General features: G+C 40.1%; 1 protein-coding gene across 1 annotated transcript in view; it reads left to right on the top strand.

Moving 5' to 3' along the window:
* Positions 1–1463: 1463 nt before the first annotated feature.
* Positions 1464–12363, top strand: part of gpr156 (G protein-coupled receptor 156) — a 28335-nt gene continuing 17435 nt past the window's right edge. The window contains exon 1 of the mRNA XM_072685015.1: positions 1464–1541. The gene's annotated coding sequence lies outside the window, so the exon portion shown is untranslated. The remainder of the gene's footprint in view (positions 1542–12363) is intronic.

The following is a 12363-nucleotide window of genomic DNA, read 5'->3' as shown; positions in this document are numbered from 1 at the left end:
TCGGGGGAAAGTGCCGGGTCCCCAACTCCACCACACCAGCTAACTGACGCCTGCCGGCCAACATCACTTAAGAGTGATGAGGGGATCTACCCACTGGGAAAGAACATGGCCAATTGTGCTCTCTCTGACTCCAGCCACTGATGGCAAAGTGACACGGCTTGAGATTCGAACTGTCAAATGAAGACACATCAGTGTTTGCAGTTCGATGGTTCCAATGGTACGTCCACGGTACTTTCATGAACCGAACTCTCATTATTAAACTATACCAAGGAAAATACAGCTTTCAATGCTGGCTTTGCATGTATTAAAGGAGACACGTGTTTAGCCTTTACCCTCCTAATGTCGGCAGCATCACGAGTGATAGGGGAAGCTATAAACGGGTGGGTTAATTGGCAGTACCAAATTAGGGGGGAAAAAGGGGAACCAAAACAGAGCTGTAGGACGACTCAATTTCCAAACCCCAAAACTGTTACAGCTTTTCCTGAGACCTAATCTGAGGACGGGGGAGTCAAAAGCAGGGCAAAGAAGCAAAAGCTAGGGAAGTGAGCAGATCTCTGTGCTAGGCTACAAGCTAACCCTTGCCTGCTGGCTTCCTTCAGCAAAGCTAACCGCACAGAACATCGCAGGACAGGACAGCAGCACTACCTGGTCAAACATGTGAATAATGACAAATAAATGCTGAAAGCTAAGCTGTGCTGTGCTATGCGGCTCCTGTGTGAGCAGGGGCCATAAACCAGCCAATCAGAGCAGAGCTCATCAAGTTATTCACAACCTCACCACAGCAGAAACCTTTATGACTTTGTGACTGTAGCAAACAGGCTTAACTATTGCACCTTTCAGTCTGATAAGCAAATGAGCTCTGCTCTGATTGGTTGCCCTGTTGCCCTCCATTCTAGGGCACCTTTAAGGGTTAAAGGAAGGTTAGAAAGTGCTCATACATGAGTTACCACTGTTTTTTCTTGGTGCATAAAACCACACAAACGTCATAAGTGGACGTTATGAGGCGAGGGAGGATAAACGGCAGAAAAATGTAGGATATGAACCCTTTAATCATTTTCACTTGTTAAACAACCATTCATTTCAGTGTATGGAAGGGGTGTGCCTGCTGTTTAGTACTATAATTTTAAATCCTTGGGAAAAAGATGCCCTATGCCAGTAGCAGTGTCTCAGCTAAGCCCCCAACGGTGGGGTAAACACGCGTGCACACCCCGTAAAGAAAACCTTCCAGCGCATGCGCACTGGATCCGCCTGCAACCCACCAATTACCCCGCGCTGTTCCAGCCCATTTCCATCCCTCTCTCTCTCTCCTCTCCCTCTGTCTCTCTCTGTCCCGCTTTCACACTCACTGAAGGGGACTGGGACTGACGTTACGCACGGTGACATTACTTCCAAGGCAGCGTTCAGATCTGTCACATGTGGTGTTTTCTACCTTTAACGCCATGCGCTAGCCGGGGTTCGTTTGGTTTCGATTCACCAAGGATGGCGCGAAGAAGGAGGAAAAGTTTGTGGATGATCTGCTACTCGTCACGCCTTTGCTACAGGTTTGTCAACTCTTGGAGAACTTCTTTTTTGTCCATGTGTGGGTTTGCTGCTGGAGGTATGATGAAAATGCGCGTAAATTGGGCTCAAAGCTGTGCGTAATGGTGGCGTAAATGTGTGCGTAAAGCGCGTAAACATAGAAACCTATACATTTTCCTCAACATGTGATGGGTAAACATATAAATATGATATTTAAAATAGTCATAACTATTGCTTTGCATGGATCTAGCCTTCTTTTGGCACATGAAAGCCAGTGGTATTTGGCACATGGACCAAACTTAAGTTAAGAGTGGCCGAGATCACTCAGACCTTCATTCATTTTCCATCCACTCTGTTGAGACTTGTTGGTAAAGGCACCAAATCTGACACATAGTTTGGTAACGAACCTGCAGGCTCTGTAAACACGATTTGTGAATATGTATAACCATAAGTCACCAACCTGGTTGTTGGTTAGCATTCGCACCAAAACAAACATTGGCTTAAACTGATACACGACCAAACAAGGCAGATTATAGCCCAAAAAATCTGAACAATGTTCTTCAGTGGGGCTAACAATAGGTTATGGTATATTTTCAAAGCAGATGAAGTGGCAGGGGTGCAGCTTAACTGGCATTCTTCCTCGATCAGCTCAGATTAAATTGCTAATAGGATTACAGAGTGATGGGGAATGTTTCAATATTACCCCCCTCCCCAAAAAAACCACACCGTCTCATTCAACTGCTCAACTGCTCCACAAGAGCTTAATCTTCAGAGAAGGATCAGGAAAGAAAGAGTCAGAGAGTGAGATATTGAGTTTGTGTGGTCAACTGGATAAAAGTGCCAACACATCTAATCTAGTGGAAAATGCCAGCCTGTGTTACACACTTCTACTTCTACTCCTAGATTTCCTAGAGCAGGCCTAGATTGAGCTGTGAGATTTGTGAGATTTAGGCCTGGTCTATTGATAAAGGGTACAGACTGCTATACCGTCTATAATAAAGCCATGTACAGTGAACTGCAGTAGGCTGGAGAAGCAGTTTCCATTGTGTTTGGCCTTTTTTCCTCTGCATTGCTTTTTAATGGCGGGTAAATCCTCTTCAACAGGAAAAGACACACACTTCTGTCAGCGCCCACCAAATCCCACCAGCAGCATGTGTTATTTTAACCCTTAGGGAAAGAGACCTGCCTGGCCTACAGTGAAAAGGCTTCTCTTTGTGTAGATCATTTTCAGTAAAATAGCTCGGCTGTATTGTCTGACACACTTTTAAGGCCTATTGTAGTTTACGAGCTTTAAGGACCTGTAAAGTCTAGTCAGGTTGAGTGTACAAGTACACAGCAGAGCAAAACTGCTATAATAAATACAGACAGAGAAGCAGACTGGACAGTGTAGCACAGACTACTGAGTTCAGCCGTGTATCTCCTCCTCTGCTGCGTTCTCTTCTCGGGCTTCCTGTAGCTGGCCTGACGCTGGCCTACAAAGCCAGGAATGGACCAGCCCCTCCGTACTTCATGGCAATGGTCAAAAGCCCTCAGTTCCAAGAGCCCTTCGAGCTTCAAGTATGGCTCGGCTCGACCCGCCATCCCCTTAGATCCATGGAAGACGAGCGTCCAGGCTTCTTTCTGTCCTGCACCGAAGTGGTGGAACGAACTCCCCCGGGTGTCCGAACAGTAGAGTCCAACGCTTGCTGTCTTCAGACACAGACTTCTGAGAGTACTTATGCCAAATGTAGTGCAGAATGCTGTGGTCTCCATTCTGACCTCTGTATTCAGTAGTAACTAAGCTTAGAGGGATCTTCAGGATCCTAGCTGATACAAACTGGCTAAGGGTATTTCTGAGTAAACAGTGAAGCACTGTTGTAAGTTGCTCTGGATAGGAGAGTCTGATAGACGCCTTTAATGTAAATGTAATGAATTTGAGTGGTGAGAGTAAAGAGCAGTGACACACTATAAGGACAAAAGTAATGGGACACCTGCTCATTCATTGTTTTTTTCCAAAATCAAGGGTATTAAAAGCAGGTTATCCAGATTTAGTTGAAGTAACTGTCTCTGCTGTCCAGGGAAGAAGGCTTTCTACTAGATTTTGGAGGAGCACTGCTGTGAGGAACTCCCCAGCTCATCCCAAAAATATTGGATGAAGCACCAACCATCATTCCAGAGATCACAGTCCTTCCACTGATCCACATATCACTGCTGGGGGGCTTTATTCCCCCCCTAGCCCACACCTGGCATTAGGCATAGTGCTAGTAAGTACATGCATATCCACTCTGGAGAGTCCTATTCTATTGCCAGTACTTCTCTAGAGGGGTCAGACAAGCTGTGTGTTGTGTGCATTTGCACATCTGTGTCAGCTATAGGTACAACGTTAAGTAGCTGAATGCATTCCTTAGAAGGGGTGTCCACAAACATTTGGACATATAGTGTATGGTGACATATAAGGTGTTGCACAGCAGTCACTGAACTAGACAGTGCAGCTTAGCAGCAGTAGTAGTCTGCAAGGAGGGCAGCATGGGAGGCGCAGCACTGCAGAGGTGTGTGTGTGTGTGTGTGTGAGTGTGGTGGTGAAGGGGTCAGTTCAGTGCCTGTGTGATGAGGAGTCTAAAGGCCTTATTATGTGTGTGTGTGTGTTTGTGTGTGTTTAGTGAGGGTGGTCAGTTAGGTTCAGTCCACTGTGTTGATTTAATATTTATTTAATATAACTTTTTTTTATTAATATTTTCGGTCTTTACGCTCTATTTAATGCTAAAAATAATTAAATTACATTAAAATTAAATAATTTAAATTAATTAAATTAATTAGCTTAGCGCTGTTTTCGTTGACTGGCGCGTTCGTCCGTTGATACGTGTCCGGTTGCTAGGCGACCCCTGGAGAGCCTCGTTTTCGTCATTTCTATTTGCACCCGTCTTCAGCTCAACCCCGCCTTCTTTGCCCGCGGATTGGCTAACCGTTCGTCGCCTCCTGCGCCAGGATTGGCTAGACTCAAACCAAGCGCAGGTTGCGGGAGACCGCTAGCCAATCCCCGCACAGGAGGCTGAAAACGGGTGGAGAACCGCTGTCAGGCCTCCTCCTGTGGGCTACATCCCCGCAGAGTGGCTCGACGAGGTTTGGTGAAAAATGGTCGGAAATGCCTTTCTCCACCGGTCTGGCCTGCAGGAAACTGTCAGCTACAGATCTAAATTTGGGAAGGTGACGACAGGATTTGAGAAAGGAACTGGAGGAATTTCCAAACCACCCACATCAGAGTTAGCACGTCTATTAGACCCGGGGGTTATTAGAAAGTTAGCTGCAGGCCTGCAGTATGAGTACACCTACACGGGTGGTATTAACACTACACTGGAAACACTGTACCCTAACAGTAACATTACAGTACAGTCAGTACCCTCACAGTACCCTTACAGTACAGTCAGTCCCCTCACAGTGCCCTCACAGTACAGTCAGTACCCTTACAGTACCCTCACAGTACCCTTACAGTACAGTCAGTACCCTTACAGTACCCTCACAGTACAGTCAGTACCCTCACAGTACCCTCACAGTACCCTTACAGTACAGTCAGTACCCTTACAGTACCCTCACAGTACAGTCAGTACCCTCACAGTGCCCTCACAGTACAGTCAGTACCCTCACAGTGCCCTTACAGTACAGTCAGTACCCTTACAGTACAGTCAGTACCCTCACAGTGCCCTTACAGTACAGTCAGTACCCTTACAGTACAGTCAGTACCCTTACAGTACCCTCACAGTACAGTCAGTACCCTCACAGTGCCCTCACAGTACAGTCAGTACCCTTACAGTACAGTCAGTACCCTCACAGTGCCCTCACAGTACAGTCAGTACCCTTACAGTACAGTCAGTACCCTTACAGTACACTGTCAGTACCCTTACAGTACAGTCACAGTACACTGTCAGTACCCTTACAGTACCCTTACAGTACCCTCACAGTACCCTTACAGTACCCTCACAGTACCCTTACAGTACACAGGGGGCAGTGGTGGCTCAGCGGTTAGAGCGCCGGGATATCGATAACAGGGTTGTGGGTTCGATTCCCGGGCTCGGCAAGCTGCCACTGTTGGGCCCTTGAGCAAGGCCCTTTACCCTCTCTGCTCCCCGGGCGCTGGAGTTGGCTGCCCACCGCTCTGGGTGTGTGTGTGTACTCACTGCCCCTAACACGTGTGTGTGTGTGAGTGTGTGTTCACTACCAGATGGGTTAAATGCGGAGGACACATTTCGCTGTACAGTCCACACTGTACAGTGACGAATACGTGCACCTTTATCCTTTATCCTTTATCCACTGTCAGTACCCTTACAGTACCCTCACAGTACCCTCACAGTACAGTCAGTACCCTCACAGTACCCTCACAGTACAGTCAGTACCCTCACAGTACAGTCAGTACCCTTACAGTACAGTCAGTTCCCTTACAGTACCCTTACAGTACACTGTCAGAGACTGTCTGTGTGTATTAAAGCGGTGTGAATAGAAATGAATTAATTCAGTAATTTAATTCACATGATTATTTTTCTATTTTATTAAATGGGTGTGAATGAAAAATTATTAGTATAATAATTTAAATCATATAATATTTGTTATGTATTTTCAAAGGATGTGAATAAAAAGATTATTTCAGATTATTTTTAAATATTTTATTACATGGGTGTGGATAAAAAATAATTAATTAAATGATTTAAATCATATTATTTTTTATTTTTAAAAAGGGATATAAATGAAAATGAATTCATTCAGTAATTTAATTCACATTATTTTTAATATTTTATTAAATTGATGATTAATTAATAATGATATATAATTATGATTATATATAAATAATTATATTATTTAAATCATATGAATATCTTTTATATTTTTAAAAAAGGATATAAATGAAAATTAATTAATGATTTAAATCATATGAGTATTGATTATATTTTATAAAAGGGGTTTGAATGGAAATGAATTAATTCAGTAATTTAATTCACATGATTTGTTTATATTTTATTTAAAAAAGGTGTGTGAATGGGAATTATTATTTTAATTGATTAAAGGGTTGTGAATGGAAATTAATTAATTCAATAACTGTATTCACATATTTTTTTATATTTTATTAAATGGGTGTAAATGGAACTTAATAAAGTCAATCATTTAATTCACATGTTTTTTTTTAATTTAATTAAAGGAGTGGGAAAGGTAAAGGTGCACGTATTTGTCACTGTACAGTGAAATGTGTCCTCTGCATTTAACCCATCTGGTAGTGAACACACACTCACACCTGTGTGTTAGGGGCGATGAGTACACACACACACCCAGAGCGGTGGGCAGCCAACTCCAGCGCCCGGGGAGCAGAGAGGGTAAAGGGCCTTGCTCAAGGGCCCAACAGTGGCAGCTTGCCGAGCCCGGGAATCGAACCCACAACCCTGTTATCGATATCCCGGCGCTCTAACCGCTGAGCCACCACTGCCCCTAGTCAACATTATTTTTTTATAGAAATAAATAGAGCTTATTGGTATGTTATTCTAACATAGGCTCAGATAACACATTTCAATAACATACTGTAATGTTAAACGTTCTGATAAACTCCAAATGGAAACACTAACATATTAGCATGAGGCACATTTTCAGACACTCCTCATGTCTGCTGCTTTATTTAGAAATACATCGAATCGATTTCTGAATTTTTAATATTAGTTTTTGACTCTCAGTAGTGATCCTCTGCTTCTGCCAGCCTCTACTATCAGCATCATCAGACGTCTACATCTGTATTATTGGTCCAGAATTCTCATATCGGCCGTCCTGAACACTTGCTGAGTCATTTATTGAGATCTGTTTGCCTGATAAAATATGGAGCGTCTCTGGCGCGTGTGTCTGTGAGTGTCTGTGGATGAGTAATGCTGGGAATGGGCCTCCCTCCCTGTCCTGAGGCCGTCTTACTGCTTACTTTAGCGTTTTCTTCACTCCAGCACAGCTGATTCAACTCACCAGACCGTTTTCACAGTTTGTGAGTGTAGTGAGGTGCACTGGAGCAGACAGGGTGCTAACCCAGCGCACTGCTGTGGCTCTTCAGGACTGGGAGTGAGCGACTGTTGGTGTACACTTAGGCCTAAGTGCTGTTTAACCCACAATTACAAATCACTGACTAAACACAGCAGGTCCTTTTTTTTTAAAAAATTTGTAGAAATTTGTCCAGTGGTCTTGCTGGGAACTGACCAGTTCATTTTCATTCACATGTGTTTGTTTGTAGAAACTGTTGCTCGGTTGGCCAAGCTTTTCTCAATGACCCCCTTTTAGTTTTAAGAAGAGCTGTATAGTGTAAGGCTGGACAGTATGATGACATTTATCATTATTGTGATAAATTACGTGCTTTTCTGAGCTTATGGTGGATATTTTCAACACTGACCAACTGTACTTTTCATTTAGGGTCCAGTTTAGTCCTGTAATCTAAACAGGGGCAGCAATGGGTCAAATAAATAAATGTGGGACAGAATAATATAATAAATAATATAAATATGGGTTTGAATAGTTGCTTTTTAAACTCTGTGCATTTCTGTGCAGTGTAGTGTAGGTTGAGTGTCGTGCATCTAGGTCTCCGTACTGCCTTTTGTATGTAGGAGTATTTAAGCTTAGAGGGATCTTTGAATGCTGGTCGAGTAAACAGTGAAGCACTTTTGAAAGCCGCTCTGGAGAAGAATGCCTTTAATGTAAATGTGTCTGCGTGACAGAGTGATGTAATAAATACTGTGTATTATAAAAGTCTTTACATACCGTGATGTAATACTTTTACTTGATTAAATAAAGATTAATACATTTAGTCCCGATAAACTGGGTCTAGTCAAATCAAACCAAAGCGTGATTGGTTACATGCACAGTCATACACGAACAACCAGCAGTGAAGTGCTTCTGTTCACATAGAAAATCAAGATAAAAGATGGGATGGGATCTAAAATATATATTAAAAAAACACAAAGTAAACAGTATCAAATAAAAACTATATTTACTATTTAAACTATATGAAATTATATATATATATATATATATATATATATATATGATATATAAGCTAAAATAAGAATTAAAATATATGCATAAAACAAAGAAGGACTTTTAAGAATGTAAGTTTGTAATGTTTGAAATGAGGATGGAATATGGTTATGATAAAAGTGCAGTGTGTAAAGTTATTAACAGTATTAGAATAATATAGTTTTAATTAGTTCCTTTTTGTCCTTACCAGGGAAAAATAAATATTGTGTATTTTAACCTCATGAGACCTGGACTTTTGTTTGGTGTGCATTTTAATTTTTGACGTGCATTTTATTTCTTACAAATAAATTAGTAAATTAGATTAGAAGGACTTAACAAGTATAAAAACTAAACTTAGTCTTAGTACAGGAAGTCGTTTTTGCAGAAAACCGCGTCCTCATATGAGGCCAAAGGGTCAAAGTTTGTAAAAATTAAATATCATGGTACAGAGAAGCAGAAATGTAATGTCCCCATATGAGGATGCAGGGTCTCAAGAGGTTAATTTCTGAATGTATCGTGACCATTTCAAATGCTAAGCTAAACTTAGCGACTGTAACTAATTTAAACTAGGTAGATTCAAATATCCATATCAAGGAAATTGCATCCATGCTAACGGTAGTTTTCATATATATATATATATATATATATATATATATATATATATATATATATATATACACATATATATATATATATGTATATATATATATATATATATATATATATATAGAGAGAGAGAGAGAGAGAGAGATAGAGAGAGATATATACTATACATATATTATAGATATGTTATGTGCTACAGTTTCAGTGTATATATATTTATTTATTTATATATATATTTCAGTTACAGTGTGTGTGTGTATATATATTTCAGTGTGTATATATATATATATATATATATATATATATATATATATATATATATATTTATTTATATATATAAGAGAGAGAGAGAGAGAGATAGAGAGATAGATAGATAGAGAGAGAGATATACTATACATAGATATTTTATGTGCTACAGTTTCCTATTCTATTTGAATGGATTCTGGCTCTATTCTATAAGGTGTGTTCAGTTCTAGCATTAGGACACAGTCTTCTTCTGCACTTCTGTTGCCATTAGCTACCTGCTGAGTTGTGGGTGGGTGTGTTCCTCACATAAAGAGCTATACAATAACTAGGATAAGCAGCCTTATTCTTTCCTTCCTGTTTTCAGGGACTGGAATGCTGTCAAGTCAAGTCAAACGTATTTGAGTAGCACTTTTAAAAACATGACATTGACACAGAGCAGCTTCATAGACATCTGGAATTAAGAGAAATATAAAACTAGTACAACATGTATCCCAGAGTGAGCAAGACAAGACAAACTCCCTCAAAGCTGGAGAAAGAAACCTCGGGACGAACCAAGACTCGCATCCTCTCGCATCAAAAACACCCACTAATTACTAATTAATGGCATAAAGTCATGGGAATAACTCATTAGTCTATTGTTATGCTTGCGTGTACTGATATGGTCCCTGATATGCTGATATGCTTAGCAGTAATATTAAAAATGCTGAGTCTGTCCCATCATATATTCAAGTGCTGGTACATCAGGATGAGATATAGTTTGAATGGGTGAGTGCAGCAGGTGCCAGGAATGTAGGGTAGGTAACCGGTCAGAGGTAGTTAACAGGAGACCCTGATGGGGTCAATCAGTGTCAGGCCGGACAGGTGGGCAGTGGTAAACTCAGAAAACTCAAGAGGATAAAGGTGGAATTCGTTTTGTTTGGATTTATGGAGAGTCAAACACTGGCTTTGGAAAAAAAGCTGTGTACATGGAATTCTTTCCATGATTATTCACTGACAGTATTCCCACTGGGATTGAACCTTTCCATTATTTTTTTTTTTTGCTCATATAAAAGCAACAATAGCAAAATCTCTCTTTTCTTTAAAAGTGAAGTCCTGTAAGATGTGAAGTGAGACCTCCATGGATCGCATCAATAAGCCTTAGGTGACTTAGGATGCCAATGGTTGCATTCTTGGACCACTTTTGATAGATACTATCCACTGCATACAGAGAACATCCTGCCTGATGTTTTGGAGATGTTCTGACCCAGTCGTCACCACAATTTGGTTCTGGACAAAGCTGCTCAAATCCTTATGCATTTCTACATTTATATATATATATATATATATATATATATATATATATATATATATATATATATATATATATATATACACATATATAAATATATAATATACATAATACTATAGTATTTTGCCTTCCGCTGTAAAGTCACCATTTTGGAGATATATGTAATATATATGTATAGTAATTAAAAAAATAAAGAATATATACACATAATAAAAAAATTATGATTATATATATTTTGATAATATCACTTTCATACTAGTAAACACATGGTTAACAGGAAGCTAAAATACTGAAAACTATATAAATATTTAGAACAAAAACAAAAATGATTTTCAGCTGCTAAATAAAACCCAATGAAATGAAACCGGTGAACTTCTCTGATCATTCTTATCAGTCACTTCCACCAGTGTTGTATAACAGTGTTATAAACTGTGTTTGCCAGTTGCTCCCCAGACACTGATGTGTCTGTGCCTGTGATGGTGGTGGTGTGTGTGTGTGTGTGTGTGTGTGTGAGTGAGAATGCCTCAAGGCTTTTAAATGGAGCTCACATTCATAGATAGACACACTCTCAACCACAAGCGTTTAGTCATACTCAGAGAAGGTGACACACATTCAGACTTTTAACGAGCGTACAGTCACAGAAACAGCGTCCCACAAAGACTATAACCACTGTAACCCAGTCAGGAGCTTACTCACCTACTGTTTTTACACCTTCTGACTCCTACAGGTGCTGTATTTTTTACTGGGAGACTCAGTTAGACTCAGTACGACAGATTTCTAGTCATTCAGACAGACAGACAGACATGTCAGGATAGTCATGGATGATACAGTGACACTGTTCTATGGTTGTATGATGAGATTTAGCTGTTTTACAAGCTCTGGTGGTGGTTTAGCTGCATGTGTACAGACACAATCACACTGCTAGGTAGTTGCTTTGTAAGTATTCTGAATGACAAGGTTAATAATGTGAAGTTATATGGAATAAATTATGGTAGAAAAGTTGACAGTATTGAGAATGAATGTGTTAATACACAACAATATCAATATGTGCATATTTACATTCCAATAGGTCTATATCTTCATATGGAAAATATGTTTAGGTACAAAAATCTAAAAGTATTTGGACATTTGCTTCATGAGTGCTGATCTAGAATCTGTTTTTCCAACAAGCTTTAAAATGAGCTCTTACGATGTGAAAGGACTGTGCTCAAACTGGTCAAACTGCTCCAACAAACCCTTTGGGTAGAACTACAAGCCAACAACATGACTTATACTAAACCACAGCCTTTTATTCACTTAAACTGCTGAACTACAGGCTTATGATATCACAGTTAGTATAAACTGTTCAGTCATCACTACAGCACTAATATGTGAGTAGTGTTTAGACTAAGGACTAACCCTAACTACATACTGTATGACCAACATGCAGGGCTAAACTCCTTTCAGACAAACTTGGCTGTTTAAGGTATAATAAATCAAAAAATAATATAACTGCTAGCACTGGTAGCAACAGGTTGTGAACACCTTCAACTTACCTACATCAATCTTGATATTCATTCAGTTCATCTTGATTTACCCAAACCCTAACCCCCTGGTCCTAATCCCAACTTTAACCTCAATTCAAAATTCAAAACTAGCCATTTTCCTAAATAGGGCTGGGCGATATGACGAAAATATCATATCGCGATATTTAAACACATTTTTAC

Source organism: Salminus brasiliensis, chromosome 8, assembly GCF_030463535.1.
Source record: "Salminus brasiliensis chromosome 8, fSalBra1.hap2, whole genome shotgun sequence".
Classification (NCBI taxonomy): Eukaryota; Metazoa; Chordata; class Actinopteri; order Characiformes; family Bryconidae; genus Salminus; species Salminus brasiliensis.
Note: the sequence above shows the minus strand (reverse complement) of the source record. Positions and strands in the feature narration are given on the sequence as shown.